General features: G+C 40.6%; 1 protein-coding gene across 1 annotated transcript in view; it reads right to left on the bottom strand.

Annotated features, from left to right (window-relative positions):
- The window catches only part of LAS1L (LAS1 like ribosome biogenesis factor), a 48,221-nt gene extending 44,463 nt beyond the window's left edge, over positions 1–3,758 (bottom strand). Inside the window, exon 1 of the mRNA XM_058196599.1 lies at positions 3,604–3,758. The gene's annotated coding sequence lies outside the window, so the exon portion shown is untranslated. The remainder of the gene's footprint in view (positions 1–3,603) is intronic.
- Between the last annotated feature and the right edge of the window lie 10,252 nt (positions 3,759–14,010).

Here is a 14,010-nt window from a genome sequence, read left to right as displayed (position 1 = left end):
TGGTCGTCGCCTGGGCCGCTGTGCCAGTGACACGGGGCATTGGATTTATAACTGCAGCAGCCTGGTGGTGAACAGGGCACGGAGAAGAATTGAGGAGGAGAAGGGAAGGGAATATCGGTGGCGTGGTGGAGTGCTCCGAGTGCGGGGGTTTTCTCCCCTGCGGTTGGAAGGAGCACGAGTTATTCTGGAGAGAGGAGAACTTAAAATAAGAAGATTAGCGGTTTTGTGGAGCTCTGGAGAGAAGAGGTGATGGAGAAATTTAGGAGGGAAGGTTTGAGGCCCCCCCTCCTTCTGGGGAACAGTGGTGGCGTCCAGCTTCCGCCTTCACTATGAGAATTTTGATGACATCACTTCCCTTCGGCTTCCTGGTTGACTAACTGTACTCTGGACTCGTTGCTCCTGTGAGTGCCCCCTGGTGGATCCGGAGGAAATTACAAGGATACTGTGCTTGCCTGAGGATTTTGTATTTTTTTTCAAATGGTAAAAGGTCAGAGACCAACTGCTGGAGAGATGGAGAGAATTTTGGAAAAGTTATCTAATATGGACAAGAAATTGGATGATTTGCAAAGAGGCCAAATGGAAATAAGAGTAGAAATTGTGACTATCCAAAAGGATTTAAAGGATACTCAACAAGTCTCAGCAGAAAACAAGCAGAAAGTGGAAGGTCTGGAGGGTGAGATGCGGGCAGTGCAGAAAAGAGAGGAGACGACAGGCAATGCTGTGCTTGGACTACAGATGGATAAAATGTCTTATTTCCTTAGGTTTCAAAATTTGGAAGAAGTGGACCAAGAAGATTTGAGAGATGTTGTGACTAAATTGTTGGGAGAATTTCTTGGGAGAGGTGTTGATTTCATGAATTGGGATGTGGATCGAGTTTATAGAGTTAATTAGCAATATGCACGCATGCAGTTCCCAGAGAGGTTCATGTCAAATTTGTGAGAAGAGAGACGAGATGAAATTCTTAGAAAACATAGGAGTGGGGCACTGATTTACAGGGGCAGGAGATAGCCATTCTGAGGCAGATTCCCAGACAGGTACGTGAAAAAGAAAGAAATATTATTTTTGTCAAGCAAATTGTACCAGAAGGAGTGGGCTTCAGATGGCTGATGCCAGAGGATTGATGATTTTCCGGGAGGGCATTACGAAAAAATCAGTACAATTGTGGAGGCTACGGCCTATGTGGAGGAACACAAAGCCTTCCTGGAATCAGATGACCCAGGAATTGAAGAAGGGAGGTTATAGATCATGGGGCTGAAGCGGCTGCCGCTGTTGCGGCCCTGGAGTTGGGTCAGGCTGAACCCAGAGTTCTGAGATCCAAAACTAGGAAGTGATAAAGATATTTGGGATTGTGTTGGTTTTCCTTATTCTCTTTTGTACGATATTCTGATTATTCTTGACTCTTCTTTATTATATTTAAAATTTGCAAACTTAGCTACTTCGTGTCACCTGCTTGCCTTATGGCTGTTGTATGTGTTAAAAAATTTGAGTAAAATTCTTATTTTAGATAAGAAAAATGAAAATTTACCATACCTGATATGTATTTGTATAAACCTTTTTTGACTAATAAAAACTTTTTGAATAAAAAAAAAAAAAAACAAACAGAATAACTGAATTGGAAGGGACCTTGGAGGTCTTCTAGTCCAACCACCTGCTCAGGCAAGAGATCCTATATCATTTCAGACAAATGACTGTCCAATCTCTTCTTAAAAACCTCCAGGGATGGAACATCCACAACTTCTGAAGGCAAGCCGTTCCCCTAGTTAATTGTTCTGTCAGGAAATTTCTTAGTTGCTTCTCTCGATTAGTTTCCACCATTGCTTCCTGTCTTGCCTTCTAGTGATTTGAAGAATAGGTCCACCCCCTCTTCTTTGTGGCAGTCAACCTGTTTGCCAAAGCTCCAGAAGGCAAGACAAAAAGCAATGGAAAGTTCTTCATTCAAGTATGCAACAAGAAGCAACAGTGACACACATTGTCACATCTTCTTTCCCCACTTGCCCCTAACAATGTCTTTTTCCTGCTCCAGCTACCTTCTTCCTGCTCATGGAAGCCACCCAAATTCACCTTATAGGGGAGATGCACGGCATAAAAATCAAATTAACAAACAAACGAATGAATGAATGAATGACAAAAACGGTAGCCCAGTCAATCTGAAGGGCACCAGGTTGCAGAATAACCAAAAGATGGGTTCAATATCTTTTTTTCAAATCTGACCACTTTTAAGATGGGCGAACATCAACTCCCATAATTCCCCAGTCAGCAAAGCAAACCTGGCTGAAAAATTCTGGGAGCGGAGTCTGCCCATCTTAAAGTGGCCAGATTTAGAAAACACTACAGATATAGTAGTCCTCAACATACGATCATAATTGAGTCCAAAATTTAAGTTGGTAAGTCAGAAATTTGTTAAGCAAATTATGTTATGATTTTTCTCACATTTGTTAAATGAAAATAAATGCAGTTCTTAAATTAGTAACACGGTTGTTAAGTGAATCTTCCCCACTGAGTTTGTTTGTCAGGAGGTCACAAAAGGGGATCGCATGGCCCTGGGACACTGCAACCGTCATAAGTATGAACCAGTTGCCAAGCATCCAAATGTAAATCACGTGACCATGGGGACACTATAACAGTCTTAAGTGTGAAAAATGGTCATAAATCACTTTTTTTAGAGCTGTAACTTCTTTTTTTTTTTTATTGAAAGAGTTTTTAAAAAAACAAAGACATTTTTCCCCCTTTTTTCCCCCCTCCCTCCCAAAAACAAAACACCCTCCTCCCCGCTTCCCGGGTCAATCACAAGGTAAAGTTATACATAAACCAAACATAGAATAAAATTTTCCCTTCCAATCCAAATAACCACATCCAAAGCTTTTCATCTCCCAACCCCCTCCCTCCCCATTACATAAAATAATACTTCCTAATTATTCAAAGGCAATCTGATATTTCTTAATCTGATATCTGTTTTGTAGATAATCAATCCATTTTTTCCATTCAATTAAATATCTTTCCTGCGTATTGTCTTTTAAAAACGCTGAGATTTTAGCCATCTCAGCCAAATTAATAACTTTCAATATCCATTCTTCTATTGTAGGTATCTCTTCTTTCTTCCAATATTGTCCAATCAACAGTCTTGCTGCTGTTATTAAATTCAGAATCAATTTAGTCTCAATCCCTGTACAATCCGTTATAATTCCCAAAAGGAAAAATTGCGGCAGGAACTTTATCTTCTTCTTCAGTACATTTTGAATAATCCACCAAATTCTTATCCAAAAGGCCTTAATTTTCTTGCAAGTCCACCAAATATGAAAATATGTAGCGTCATCACAATCACACCTCCAACATTTCGCTTGGATATCAGGATAACTTTCCTGCGTATTGTCTTTTAAAAAAGCTGAGATTTTTAGAGCTGTAACTTCAAACAGCCACCAAACGAAGTGTTGTAAGTCGAGGGCTACCTGTATTATTATAGAATACGATGATGTATTCTATGCATGCCCAGCAGACATAAAACTGCAGAGGGACCAGCACCACACGTGCCAACCAGCACCTCCTTACAGAAAACCTGTAAACCTTACAAAAACACATACACGCATCTGCCCGTTTCGCACGTGCCTGTTTCGGCAGATCCCGCTTCCGTCTACCGCAACGCAGTGCAGCAGCCCGATCACCCACACCCGCCGCCTGTCAGCCTTTTCCGGGACAAAGAACGCCCAGCGATCCAATCCCGCACCGAAGCCGCAGAGAGGCCAAGCCAGCGATGGCAGCCTTTCCGCGGGAAGGAGGCGGCACAGAGGGAGCGCAGGAAGGGGCGGAGGGATGGGAAAGTTAGCCAATCCCGATAGGGAGCGGAGAAAAGAAACCAATCGGGGAGGACTCGAGGTGGCGTGTGCAAGGAAGTTGGACGGCTGGTGCGATGCCTAGATCGTCCTCGGGAACAGGGTCTTCCAGCTGTTTCAGGCCGAGCGAGCGCTCCCTCTGGCCTAGAGGTGAAAACGTCTTCCGCAAGCGGAGTGGAATATTGTCTTACATTACGTGCTATCTATATGTTATATTTTGCATTTATGGTATATTTGTATATATTATATTGTATACAGTATTACGTATTATATAACACAAGAGATACGCACGCAGAGGCAATAATGTAATATAACACACACACACACACCCCTCTCTTAGTGCAAATAAACAAATTGCCTTCAGAAGTTGTGGGGGCTTCATCACTGGAGGTTTTTAAGAAAAGACTGGAGAGCTACTTGCCTGAAACGGTATAGATTCTACTATAGTATAATAGTAGAATATAGTCTCCTGCTTGAGCGTGGGGGGGGGCTGGACTAGAAGACCTCCAAGATCCCTTACAGCTCTATTCTATTCTAAAGAACTCAGAAGATCATATTTCTGTGCACTGGTGAATCACAGTTTGGGTTCGCAAACTCCCGGAGTCCGTCCTGAAAGAGAGGAAGTGAAAGCTGACAAGGGATATTCTGCCAGGGGTGTGGGGAGAATCACAAAACTCTTTACTTTTGAATGCTAGAGGAGAAGGAAGAGAGGAAGAAGAAGAGGTGAAGAGGAGGAGAGGAAGAAGAGAAGGAGGAGAGGAAGAAGAGAAGAAAAATGAGAGAATGGGAAGGAGAGGGGAAAGGAAGAAGAGAAAAAAGAAGGAAAAAAATGAAGCAAAGAAAAAGGAGGGGAAACAGAGAAGAGGAGGAGAGGAAGAAGAAAAGGAAGCGGGAGCAGAGGAAGGAGAGGAGGAGAAGGAGTAGAGGAAGAAGGGAAGAAAAATGAGAGGATGGGAAGAAGAGGGGAAATGAAGAAGAGAAAAGAGAAGCAATGTGGTGGTCAGACAGCAGAGGGCCTACATCATCCACAGAAACATACTGTACTGGTGCAGCAATTTCTGGAGTGGAACGTTATTAAATTTGCTATTATTGCTAGTTAGATCAGTATAAAAGCTTTGCAAGGGAACAGCTGGTAGTGCACCCTTAAATCAAGGTCTGATCTGTAGGATTTAAGCACACAGTCCTTTTCTGTGCTTAAAATGGATTTTTCTCTCCCTTTCTCCTTCCCTCCCTCCCTACATACACACACAAACACATACAGATATGGAAAGATGCAATCTATGTACGCACACTGTAGTGTTCCAGCACCACACTATTTCAGATTGAAGAAAAACCACTCCTCCTGAAACACTATTAATCAGATTTATTCCAGATTATTTCTATTTATAATTCACTGATTTAAACAAACTCATGAATCTGGTCTGTGCAAAGAGGTATCTGGATGGTCATGCTGGCTGGATTGGAGATGGGCCTGAATTGCTCTGCTTCACTTCAAAGCATTGAAATGAGTTGAACTGATCCTGCCAGCTACTTTGGCTCAGTGAAAAAAGGGCTCCTGTTGTAGACTGGGGGGCGGGGGGTGCTTTTACGTTAAGGGAGAAGCAGGGGAGCTGTTTTATTCCAGCATTTTGAAAGAGAATATTGCTTCAATCAAAGGTTTGTTTTTTTTAATTTTTAATTTATTTATTTTGTCACAACAGTATATATAAGCATAAGCATGAAAATAACCATATAATATATAAACATATATATAAGCATAAGTATGTAATAACTATATTAATTGGATATAATGGAGGGAAACTATAGGACAGGAATGGTAGGCACTTTTGTGCTCTTATGCACGCCCCTGACAGACCTCTTAGGAGTGGGGTGAGGTCAATAGTAGACAGTTTTTGGTTAAAACTTTGGGGATTTTGGGAAGAGACTACAGAGTCAGGTAGTGTGTTCCAAGTATTAATAACTCTGTTACAGAAGTCATATATTCTGCAATCAAGATTGAATAGAATAGAATAGAATAGAATTTTATTGGCCAAGTGTGATTGGACACACAAGGAATTTGTCTTGGTGCATATGCTCTCAGTGTACATAAAAGAAAAGATACGTTCATCAAGGTACAACATTTACAACACAATTGATGATCAATATAAATCATAAGGATTGCCAGCAACAAGTTATAGCCATACAGTCATAAGTGGAAGGAGATTGGTGATGGGAGCTATGAAACGATTAATAGTAGTGCAGATTCAGTAAATAGTCTGACAGTGTTGAGGGAATTATTTGTTTAGCAGAGTGATGGCCTTCGGGAAAAAACTGTTCTTGTGTCTAGTTGTTCTGGTGTGCAGTGCTCTATAGCGTCGTTTTGAGGGTAGGAGTTGAAACAGTTTATGTCCAGGATGCGAGGGATCTGCAAATATTTTCACGGATACAAACTATTTTCCATCAGATTATTGAATACTAAATTTGTCAGTATTCTTCTAAAAAAATTGAATGTTGTTGGCAGACAAGTAATTGGGCAATAGTTGCTTGGTTCTGTGCTCTTTTCTGAATCTTTCATCATCATCATCATCATCATCATCATCATCATCATCATCATCATCATCATCATTATCATTGTTGATGCTATTATTGTTATTTTAAGAAATAGCATTTGGAAGTCTGATGTGTTGAAAATCATTATTATGGATCTCAGCCTGTCAAATTACCTTAAGAAGTCACAATCCATTTCGTAGCGCACAAAATAGGCAGAAAGTAAATCATGTTTCTTTGTACACTACAACATTTGATATCACTTGTGTCCAAAATTATCAGAAGTTGGGGTGTGGGGGTCCAAATTGGTGTGGGGGGGATGCTTTTAATTTTCTAGATTGGTGAGTGAAATTTTAAGGAAGCAGAAATGTCTGAATGAATGCAAGAATACATTTTAAAATGAAGGAATGATCCATAATGGAAACTCTGCTTTCCATGAAGATCTGACCACAGACAGGGCCTTTCCTGTGGTGGACAAATGTTTTGGGATTGTTACTGGAAAAGGCTATCAATGCCCATATTGAGAAATGCTTCTTTAGGTTCACCTAAGGCAACCAAATCACTTTGAAGATGCCATGTAATTTTATTGCATGCATACAGTAAATAATATATACCTTGCTTCCAGCAAAGCTGGACAGCCCTGAGCATTATTTTGTAAAATTGTAAGAAAATGTGCATAATTGAGTCAATTGCTTGAGCTCTAAGTTTCAACTGGGTTCAGATGAAGTTAATTTGATCTTTTGCATCTGTCATTTCGTGCAAGGTGAACCCTTCACATTTTAGAGACACATAAGGCCACCAATGGATATGATTCTAAACCCCAAAAATTGATTGATTGGAATAGATAGATAGATAGATAGATAGATAGATAGATAGATAGATAGATAGATAGATAGATAGATAGATAGATAGATAGATAGATAGATAGCGAGATAGAGAGATAGATAGGTAGGTAGAATAGAAGACAGAATTTTTTATTGGCCAAGTGTAATTGGATACACAAGGAATTTGTCTTGGTGTATATGCTCTCAGAGTACATCGAAAGAAAAGATACCTTCATCAAGGTACAACACTTACAACACTTAATGATAGTCATATTACACACACACACACACACACACACACACACACACACATTTGACCTTCCTTCCTTCCTTCCTCCCTCCCTCCCTCCTTCCCTTCCTCCTTCCCATCCTTCCCCCCCTCCCTCCCTCCCTTCCTTCTTTCCCCAAATTAATCCACTGCTGGATAAAAGGCTCTTCTGCTGTTATTGAACTGCTTCAACATGCTACAAGTTGCCTTTAGTTGGCACTTCCTGTGTTATATAATTCTCCCATCATCTTTGGTTGCATTGTAGGCCTTTTAAGGGTTGTCACAGTCTGTTGACTGTGCAATGTAACCATCTCATTTCCATTTCTGTGATGCCATCTGCTTCATGATATAACATACTCCTATTTATTCACGGAGCCATTATTCTTTTCCCCTTGTCACATTGTGTTATGTTACACATTTACCATTCTCTAGATATACAGGTAAAGGTAACTGCACAGCAAGACATCTCTTGTTGTGTTCATATTCTACTGACACAGTATGAAGCAAATAGTTGAAGCTAGCACCACCAAAATATTAACTGCCATATTTTTGAAATGTTTACCAATGTATATTTCTTAAATAGATAAAAATAAATGTACAGAGTTATTCAACATACAATACAGGTAGTTCTCAATTTGCAACCACAACTGAGCCCCAAAATTCCATTGCTAAATGACACATTTGTTAAGTGAATTTTGACCCATTTTATCAGCTTTCTTGCCACAGTTGTTAAGTGAACCACTTCAGTTGCTAAGTTAGTAATATGGTTGTGAAATGAATTTGGCTTCCCCATTGACTTTGCCCACCAGAAGATCACAAAATCCTGGGACACTGCAGCCAACATGAATATGAGTAAGGTGCCAAATGCCCAAATTTTGATCATGCCTATGAGAATGCTGCAACAGTTGTAAGTATGAAAAATGGTCATAAGTCACTTTTTTAGTGTCATGACTTTGAATGGTCACTTAAAGAACTGTTGTAAGTCAAGGACAACCTATATGCCAACTTGCAAGGCATCCCTGGCCTGGTCTCGAGCTGCCATATACCAGGGGGGATGGGGAACCAGCAAAACTGCAAAGCAGCCAAAGACAGATGCTCATTTCATGCTTATCTCTCACAAGGCTGTACCCCAGGGTTACCTGCAGTCCCCCGGAAGGGAGCGATCTCTACAACCTGTGAAATTGTTCCGTTGGCAAATGTGTTTGATGATACAACCTGGGGGAAGGTGGGAAACAGGGTCATAATTGGAGTGTAAATTATGTAGGGTCAGAGCTGGCTTCACTTGGGAACATGCCTACATGAAGCTCCTAATAAATAACTAGATTCCTTTTGAAGCTTGGCTCGAGACTCATGATTTGATTAGGGCAACCATCGGAACCCTGACAGCAAGCCATTTCTCTCAAAACTAATCAAGATTCCTGGGATTCCTGGGTCCCGGGCTTCCCAGTTGCTCCCCAACATTTGAGGTGCTCTGGAGAGAAACTCAGGTGACCATGGCAGAGAGTGATCTAAGCATAGGCCAGGCTCCCAAAGCTCCTGATGGAACCCCTGGGGAGATCCATAGAGCAGCTGAGGGAGGAATTTGACCCACCACTCTTTGTGATGAGGGTCTGTCATGCCACCCAAAAGAGAGGGAAGTTGCAGCTGAGGCCTTTGAAGTGAGGAGATGCAGATGGGAATGCAGACCCCCTTCTTCACCCATCAAAAGGAGAAGGAGCCCGAGGCTGCAGCCAGTGCCTCCTCCATGCAGCAGGCGAGCCGCCCAGGGCAGACAGCTCCCCTCTCTCTGAACCAGAGCCGAGGAAGATAGCCAGCCACATCAAGTGTAGGCTTACAGGGGCCGACAGGAGGAGGGAGGAGCAGTGCTGAACTTGAGGAGGAAATTTGATGGGGACTCAGATCAGCTAGCTCTATTCCTTGACTTGGCTGAGATCCACCTAGAGCTCTATGGACACCACTACCCGTCCCACAGAGCCATGGTGAATACCATTGCCGAGGGGCTGGAGGGAGAAGCAAGGGAATGGCTAACAGCCCTCCACCAGAGGAGAGCCCCCAACTATAAAAAGCAGGCAGACAAACACCGAGCCCCGCAACAGCCATTCCAGGTGGGGGAGAAAGTTTACCTCCCCACAAAATACCTGAGGTTAAAACTCCCCAATAAGAAACTGAGGCCAAAGTTTATGGGACCATTCCCCATAATAAAGATCATCAGCCCAGTCATGGTGCAATTAAAATTGCCCCAACTGCTAGGGAAGATGCACCCGTTATTCCATAGTAGCCTCTTAAAACCTGTGGTCAAATTGACCCTGAGGCCACTATCCCATGAGCCCCTGGACCCTGTGGTCCTAGGGGGCCAAACCATTACAAGGTACAGCAAATCCTCGACTCAGGGTGGTATAGGAGATAATGCCAATACTTAATCAAGTATAAGGGCTACCCCTTATCAGATGCATCCAGGCTGATTGCCTCATAGCAAAAATCCATGCAGACAACCCAAACAAGATTGGGGGTTGGTGTCGCAACTCTAAAATCAATACCTGTGCTCATATTGTTTTTGCTTTGCACAGGTTGCTTTCAAAAAGTGAGGGGAGCCAAATGTCAACTTGCAAAGCATCCCTGGCCTGCTCTCGAGTTGCCATACACCAGGGGGGATGGGGATCTGGTGAAACTGCACAGTAGCCAAAGACAGATGCACATTCCATGCTTATCTCTCACAAGGCTGTACCCCAGGGTTACCTGCAGTCCCCTGGAGGGGACTGACCTCTACAATCTGTGAAATTGCTCTGGTGGCGAATGTGATTGATGACACACCCTAGGGGGAGGTGGGAAACAGGGTCATAATTGGAGTGTAAATTACGTAGGGTCAGAGCTGGCTTCACTTGGGAACGTGCTGACATGAAGCTCCTAATAAATAACTGGATTTCTTTTGAGCTTGGCTCGAGACTCGTGATTTCTGAAGCATCCGTCAGAACCCTGACAGCATACATATAATTACATCTACAGTAAAACATTTAATAAAACAGAAAAACTGGTTAGTGATGCAGGGTGGATTTTATGAGACGGGTATAGGGCTACAAAAACATTATCTCATTTAAGTACAGGAAGATGGTATTCTATGAATAAAGTTACTTTGCTCTGTTATTTTGTATTAGGGGTTTTTTTCTGTCTCCTGGTGGCCTTGCTTGCCAACCCTCTTCCTTGTTCTCGTCTCTTAGTGTCCTAATCAACATTCTTTGCATCTAAATGTTTTATGGCTGAGCTAATAGTTTATTTCCTCTTGGAAAGTGAATTAGGAGAGGGAGCAATTTACTTGTCTTAGCTAATGCCATTTTATTTCCACTTTGGTGGTTTTAATGGTCTTTTCCAAAACTAGGATTCAGGGATTCTGGAACAGCTCCATGAAATGCGTGTTTCTTATTTGTAACTATTATGTGCTGATTTTTTCTCTCACCATCTTTTTCCCCTGTAAAGAAATGTCTGTTTTCCTATTTCATTCTGGGGTACTTTAACATATTTTAAGCTTTCTTTTGGTAATGTTGTTAAGCTTACTTATGGTTGCAAGACCGCAGAGAACACTGCAGTTGGCTTTTTAAAAAATTAATATAAATAGAAAGAGCAACATGTTCAAAATCCATATAGACAGTTTTTTTTTTTTACATTTATATCCCGCCCTTCTCTGAAGACTCAGGGCGGCTTACATTGTGTAAGGCAATAGTTTCATCCTATTTGTATATTTATATACAAAGTCAACTTATTGCCCCCCCCATCAATCTAGGTCGTCATTTTACCTACCTTATAAAGGATGGAAGGCTGAGTCTTGGGCCTGGTGGGACTCGAGCCTGCAGTAATTGAAGGCAGCTATGTTTAATAACAGTGTGTTGTCTGGTTACAATTCTTTTGAGTAATATTCATCTTAGTAATAATAATAAGTGTTATCTAATAGTAATCTCACAATAGCAGTGTTTTTCCCTTCATAATATTAATACATATTGTTAATACTAATCAAAATTAATAAGCTACAGTAATCAACCCTAATAATAAAATTATTCTTTCTCTTCTAATTTTAGAAATTCTCTTATCTAACCATTGATAAAACAGATCCCATATCTCAAAAATGTTCAGTGTCTTCCTTTTCTTTAATTTCAAACGCTAGTTTATTCATTTCTGCACATTCTAAAATTTTTGTCATTATCTGTTCTTCTATGGAGAATCTCCTCATCCTTCCAATGTTGTGTGAACTTGATTCTAGCCGTTGTTAACACATGTATTATTAAATATGCATTCCTTTTACTGTGTTTGTCTGGTATGATGCCCAACCGAAATATTTCCGGTTTTAAATCTGTGTGTTCCTTTATCCTTTACTCCAGGTGTGTATTTTAGTCCATCACATGTGGTAATACAAGTCCATCACATGTGGTAATACAAGCCTGGGGTTTGGTTGCACTTCCAACACTTGGCAGACATATTCTTCAACATTCTAGCTAATCTTGCTGGGGGGAAGTGCCATCTATAAAACATTTTGTATAAGTTTTCTTTATATGAAGTGGACGTTGTCAATTTATAGTTTTTGTCCCACAATTTTTGCTATTTGTCCAGTTCTATAGAATACCCAAAATTTTTAGCCCGTGCCATCATGGTTTCTTTTATTTCCTCTTCTTCCATTCTAATAATCAATAAATAATTATAGAATTTTTTAATTAGTTTCTCCTCCAGTCCATATGCTTTAACATCTTTATAATATCTAGATTCTATCTGTACATGCAGCCACCATGCTAAATTTATCCCTTGGCTATTCAATTCCTGTTTGTTTTTCAATTTCCCCTTCTCATTTAAAATATCTTTGTATTTTACAATTTTTTCCATATCCATCACATATTAGTGCCTCCATTGTGGAGAGCCAGACTGGTATTTTCAAATAGAGTTTTTCTTTGATTTTTGCCCATACTGAGAGCAGAGCATTTCTAATGTAATGTCCCTAAAAGTATTTATGCGTTTTGTATACAGAAAGGCATGGCACTCCAGTTGTAAATTGTGTCCCTCAGTACAAGTAATCGTCTATGTATCAGAGTTATCCATTCCTATAGTCAAGTAAGGGCAGCTGCTTGATAATACAATTCCCAATTTGGCAACCCAAAACCTCCTATAATGGTAGAGTCTTGCATTAATTTCAGCCTAATTCTTGCCTTTCTACCTTGCCATATAAATTTGGTTACCACTTTATTTAGTTCCTCGAAATATTTCCATTCTAGCTTTATTGGGATTGTTTGAGGGAATTATTTATTTAGCAGAGTGATGGCATTCGGGAAAAAACTGTTCTTGTGTCTAGTTGTTCTGGTGTGCAGTGCTCTATAGAGTCATTTTGAAGGTAGGAGTTGAAACAGTTTATGTCCAGAATGCGAGGGGTCTGTACATATTTTCACAGCCCTCTTTTTGACTGGTGCAGTATAGAGGTCTTCAATGGAAGGCAGGTTGGTAGCAATTATTTTTTCTGCAGTTCTAATTATCCTCTGAAGTCTGTGTCTGTCCAAATATGTGGAACCAAACCAGACAGTTATAGAGGTGCAGACAACAGACTCAATAACTCCTCTATAGAACTGTATCAGCTGCTCCTTGGGCAGTTTGAGTTTTCTGAGTTGGCGCAGAAAGAACATTCTTTGTTGTGCTTTTTTTGATGTTTTTGATGTTGGGTGTCCATTTTAGGTCGTGAGATATGGTAGAACCCAGAAATTTGAAGGTCTCTACTGTGTATTGTATTGTATTGTATTGTAAGCGGTGGTAATATGGGAGGGTTTCTCCGAAAGTCTACCACCATTTCTACGGTTTTGAGTATGTTCAGTTCCAGATTGTTCTGGTCACACCACGAGGCTAGTTGTTTAACCTCCCATCTGTATGCGGATTCATCATTGTCTCGAATGAGACCGCTCACTGTTGTGTCATCTGCAAACTTTAATAGTTTAACAGATGGATCATTTGAGATATAGCCACATCCTTTCCATTGTTATCCTTTCATTTAATGTAGATCTTATTTCTTCAGGGATTTTAGGTAATCTGGCCTCTTCTAAGCTTGAAGTAATAGTCGTAGAATTCATATTCACTATCTAGAAAGTCCAGTCCAGTCTTCTATCATTCCAGGTAACCAAAATTTCCTCTGGTATCAATCATCTAAAGTTTACTTGGTATTTGATTAACTGTCCTGTTAGAAATTGATATTGCTTCCACAGGTCTCTAAGTCTTCTGGATACTTGCTTTAGAACCACAATCTCTCTTCCTTTATATTTTAGGGTTTCCTCTTTTATTTTTTTTAAGAATTTCTGCTCTTATTGGTGTTTTTTTTTCATGAATCTTACATGAACCTCCTTTGGGAATTTTTTTCTTTTTAACATAGCTAATGAGAACTGTGAACACTTCGTCTATCCCCGACCTCATCTCATGCATTGTTATCTGTAATGTTGGAGCCAATAGATCTACCATCAACTCAGCTATGTTTTCTTCTTTCCCTTCCTCGATATTCTGAAACCTCAAGAAGTGTTCAGCCTTTTCCATTGGCAACTGAATTACAGTTCCT

Source organism: Ahaetulla prasina, chromosome 11, assembly GCF_028640845.1.
Source record: "Ahaetulla prasina isolate Xishuangbanna chromosome 11, ASM2864084v1, whole genome shotgun sequence".
In the NCBI taxonomy this organism is placed as follows: Eukaryota; Metazoa; Chordata; class Lepidosauria; order Squamata; family Colubridae; genus Ahaetulla; species Ahaetulla prasina.
Note: the sequence above shows the minus strand (reverse complement) of the source record. Positions and strands in the feature narration are given on the sequence as shown.